This window comes from Momordica charantia (genome assembly GCF_013281855.1).
Source record: "Momordica charantia cultivar OHB3-1 chromosome 9 unlocalized genomic scaffold, Mcharantia_2.0 BLBB01000009.1, whole genome shotgun sequence".
Lineage (NCBI taxonomy): Eukaryota > Viridiplantae > Streptophyta > Magnoliopsida > Cucurbitales > Cucurbitaceae > Momordica > Momordica charantia.
In genome coordinates, this window is record NW_028275167.1 from 12,880,554 (window position 1) to 12,885,462 (window position 4,909).

A 4,909-nucleotide genomic window follows, 5' to 3' on the forward strand; every position below is an offset into this window, starting at 1 on the left:
ATCCATATACTTTTGAAAATTTTAATGGGAATCGGATTTTCAGAACTACTAATGGAAGTAATGGAAGTAATGGAAGTTTCATGCCTCTTGTTCAGTTGATCGGTCTTTTGTTCAAGTTAAAATGTTATAGAATCTTGCATTTATTTCTTTGTACTTTTTTCCTTTTTTCTTTGTAGATAATTTAGTTATTATATATGGATAAGTCATGGATGAACAAAGATATAATGTCAGTGGAATATAACTTGGGTGTTGAGAACTTCATTGAAAACGGACTACGACGTTCAAAAGGGTCAAACTGCATATGGTGTCCTTGCTTGAACTGTGCAAATGCAGTTCTACAAGAGTTGAACATAGTTAGAGAACACTTATTTATTTATGGTATTGATAAGAGTTATAAGATATGGATTTGGCATGGTGAGCAACTACCTATGAAGGATAAGGATGAAAGTGGTACTACTAAGGGAAAAGAAGATTATGATGATGATGGCATAAAGAATACAACAAATATGTTTGAAGCTGCACAAGACTATTTTTCAAATAAGTCTGAAAACTTTGAACAACTATTGATTGATGCACAGGAACCATTGTACTCGGGCAATAAAAATTTCACTAAAGTCTCTGCATTGCTAAAATTATATAACTTGAAGGCTAAATATGGATGGAGTGATAAAAGTTTCACTGAATTGTTAACTCTAGTACATGATATCCTACCACAGCCCAATGAAATCCCAATTTCTACATATAAAGCTAAAAAGACATTGTCTACTCTTGGAATGAAGTTTGAGAAGATTCATGCTTGTGTCAATGATTGTTGTCTGTTTAGGAAGGACCTTTCTGATGTAGATGCATGTCCAATTTGCAAAACATCGAGATGGAAACTTCGTAACAACTCCAAAGAAGAAAAAAAAGGTGTTCCGGCCAAGGTCATGTGGTACTTTTCTCCGATTCCTCGATTCCAAAGAATGTTTCGAACTGCTGAAATATCTAAATTTTTAAATTGGCATGCTAGAGGTGGAGAAAATGATGGGCTTTTAAGACACCCTGTGGATTCTCCTTCTTGGAAATTAATTGACAATCTTTGGCCAGAGTTTGGTTCTGAGCCAAGAAATCTCCGTTTAGCACTGTCTACTGATGGAATTAATCCACATGGTGATCTTAGTAGTAGGTATAGTTGTTGGCCAATTATATTGGTTATTTATAACCTCCCACCATGGTTGTGCATAAAACGAAAGTTTATGATGTTAACCACATTAATATCTAGTCCTAAACAACCTGGAAATGATATAGACGTATATCTTGGTCCTTTGGTTGATGATCTAAAACAACTATGGACTGAGGGGGTTGCATGTTATGATGCGTATCGAGATCAAACATTTGTCTTAAAAGCTATCTTATTGTGGACTATAAACGATTTTTCATGCATGTCCGATTTGTGGAGAAAATACATCTTCCATTCGATTGAAACATGGAAACAAAATAGCATATCTCGGACATCGTCGTTTTTTACCCCGATATCACCCATATAGAAATAAGAAGAAGACTTTCAATGGTGAACAAGATTTTGAACTAGCACCAGAGACATTAAGTGGAGAGGACATTTTTGTTAGAACAAGTAAACTTGAAACTGTATTAGGTAAAATGAATAGAAAGGAAAATAAAGCAGCAGATAGTTCTAACTGTTATTGGAAGAAAAAATCAATACTTTTTGAGTTGGAATATTGGAAAAGTTTCCATGTACGACATTGTCTATATGTAATGCACATTGAAAAAAACGTGTGCACAAATATAATTGGCACATTGCTTGATATTCTTGGAAAAACGAAAGACGGATTGAAGATCGACAAGATTTGGTTGAGCTAAATATAAGGACAGAATTGGCTCCACAAGTAAATGGAAAGAGAACTTTCATACCTCCAGCATGTTATACATTATCACGTCCGGAGAAATTGAGTATGTGTAAATCACTATCCGAAATTACGGTCCCTGATGGATACTCAACCAATGTACGAAATCTTGTGTCACTCACTGACTTGAAGCTTTATGGTCTCAAATCTCATGACAATCATGTTCTCATGCAACAGTTGCTACCTGTGGCAATTCGTGGGGTCTTACCAAAACATGTGAGATATGCCATCATTCGATTCTATTTTTTCTTCAATGCTATATGTAGTAAAGTGATCGATCCCTCCAAGCTTCAGAATTTGCAAGATGAATAGTGATCACTTTATGTTTACTAGAAAAATATTTTCCACCATCATTCTTTACCATCATGGTTCACCTTACTGTGCACCTAGTGAGAGAAGTGCAGCTTTGTGGGCCTGTCTATTTACGATGGATGTATCCTTTTGAGCGATACATGAAAGTTTTAAAAGGTTATGTGAGAAATCGAAATCGACCAGAAGGATGTATTGGAGAATGTTACATTGTAGAAGAAGCTGTGGAATTTTGTTCTGAATTTTTATCTGAGATGGATCCAATTGGATTGGGTTCCAATGTAAAAAGTAAAGATTCGATAACAAGGCCGTTATTAGCTATGTCTTACGTCAGACCAGGAAAACAACTATTGGATCAAGCTCACCTTTATGTTCTAGAGAACACATGTGATGTACTTCCATTGATAGAGTACGTATAAACTTTTGTACGCTTTTCATCAAAATTGATTTATGTTGTGTTTATTTATTTTAATAACATGTGATGTATCATTTGCTATAGGCATCACATGAAGTTTTTGAAAACAGTCAATAAAAGAATGTCGAAGAATGGAAAATGGTTACAAGACGAACACAACCGTACATTCATTTCTTGGCTACGTGAACAGGTAAAATTATTTTAATATTTTTTAAAAGGTATGTATGTATTTTAAATAGATTAATAATTCTAGATTGTTTATATAGGTTTCACTTGCACTTGAGATCCCAAACAACTCAATATCACCTATTTTAAGATGGTTATCTAATGGTCCCTATCCAGAGGTAGCCACATATGCTGGTTATATGGTTGATGGTCGTCACTATCACACGAGATAATGTGATGAAATAAGAAATGTCCAAAATAGTGGTGTTAAGTTAGTTGCCAAGACCATGCAAGTTGCCAGTGCTAAAGATAAGAGTCCTGTTATTTCAGACATGACATTTTATGGAGTAATTCAAGAAATATGGGAGCTGGATTACTATGATTTAAAGTTTGTGCTATTGAAATGTGATTGGGTTGACAACAATAAAGGTCTTAAAGTAGATGATCTTGGTTTTACAACCGTTAACCTTAGTCGAATTGGACATAAATCGGATCCTTTCATTTTAGCATCTCAAGCTACTCAAGTATTTTATGTTAGTAACCCTATGAATCCAAGTTGGTCAGTTGTTCTCACACCTCCTCAACGAGATTTTGAAGATGAATCTAATGATGATGAGTTGGGAGACAGTAATTGATTGCTATGAGTTATTGAAATCAATGCCTAATATTGATGCACTTAATGATATGGATGAAGATACTTATATATATACAAGAATTGACTGTGATGGTACATGGATTGACAACTGGTATAATGTGTTCTTTTGTGTTTATGTATTAATTCATTCACTTACTTCTTATTATTCTTTACCTGATGTTAAATTATATGTTTATATGTAGACTTCTTCCTTTATGGATTCTGCAAGTAGTAGCAGCGAAAAGGAATCAAACGAGGTAGGAACAAATTCTTGTACTGATGGGTCGAGGGAGAGGGTGGCTAGGGGTGTCACCACAATGCGTGAATTAACACACATAAAAGATAACGAGGAGCGAAAAGTGGTTTCATATAATGATGAAGGTCAACCTATTGGAGAGAGTGCTAAAAAGATGCAGAGTTATATTGTATGTTGTGTGAGGAACCAAATTCCCATTACATATAGTAGTTGGAAAAAAGTCCCAATGACTTGAAAGACAGGATTTTTGAGTGTGTTGAGGTATGTTTTAGATCATGATTTAATTACCTCACGCTTTTTTACGTCATGCATTTTGACCATTATTTGTTTTTTCATTTGAAAATAGATGAAATTTGTAGTTGACCCTCGAGCGAGACATAACATTTTACAATCGGCTGGGAGAAAACATAGGACTTTTAAGGCCAAATTGACTCAGACTTATATCCTTCCATTTAAGGACCAACCACAATGTTTGGCCTCTCCTCCAGAAAAATATGACCATATTGAGCAGTCTCATTGGGATGCATTTGTTTGAGCTAGATTATCAGAAGAATTCCAGGTAATTTAATTTCATTGGATATAAGTATAAGTTGATCAAGTATATTTATATTAAATGCATGTTTTATATTATTGTGTAGAATCTTAGTCATGCACAGAAAGAAAGAAGAGCTTACAACAAATATAACCATCACCTATCACGCAAAGGTTATGCAAATTTAGCAGAGGAGCTGGTGAGTAATTTGAGCTTTTGTTTATCTTATTTACTGCATATGTTATTTTGCAAATGAGTTTGATACTCCTTCATTTAATGTATTCTGTTATATTTTGTCATATAGAAAAAATCTGGTAAACCATCCAATCGTGCAAGTTTATGGAAGCATGCACGTCTAAAGAAAACAACAAATGATTATTCGAATGATCAGACTCGACGTGTTGCACAAAAGATTGTAAGTTGATTGGTTTTGAAGTATATCTATATAATTTGATTTTTCATTCATCGTTAATTGAATTAGTTAACTTTATTTTGCAATAGGATGAGTTAGAAAGTAAACATGAAGGTGATGATGTTTTAACAGAAGCTTTGGGAACACCGGAGCATTGTGGACGGGTGCGGGGCGTAGGTGCTTTTGTTTTACCTTCCTACTATTTCAATCAGGTAAAGGGTAGGTCAAACATGGAAGGAACTTTAGTAAGCCAACCAAGTCCAGTACCAATTCAACTGCGCG

At 34.7% G+C, this 4,909-nt stretch overlaps 1 pseudogene; it reads left to right on the forward strand.

Annotated features, from left to right (window-relative positions):
• Positions 1-224: 224 nt before the first annotated feature.
• LOC148208975 (uncharacterized) lies at positions 225-4,639 on the forward strand (annotated as a pseudogene).
• Positions 4,640-4,909: the final 270 nt, after the last annotated feature.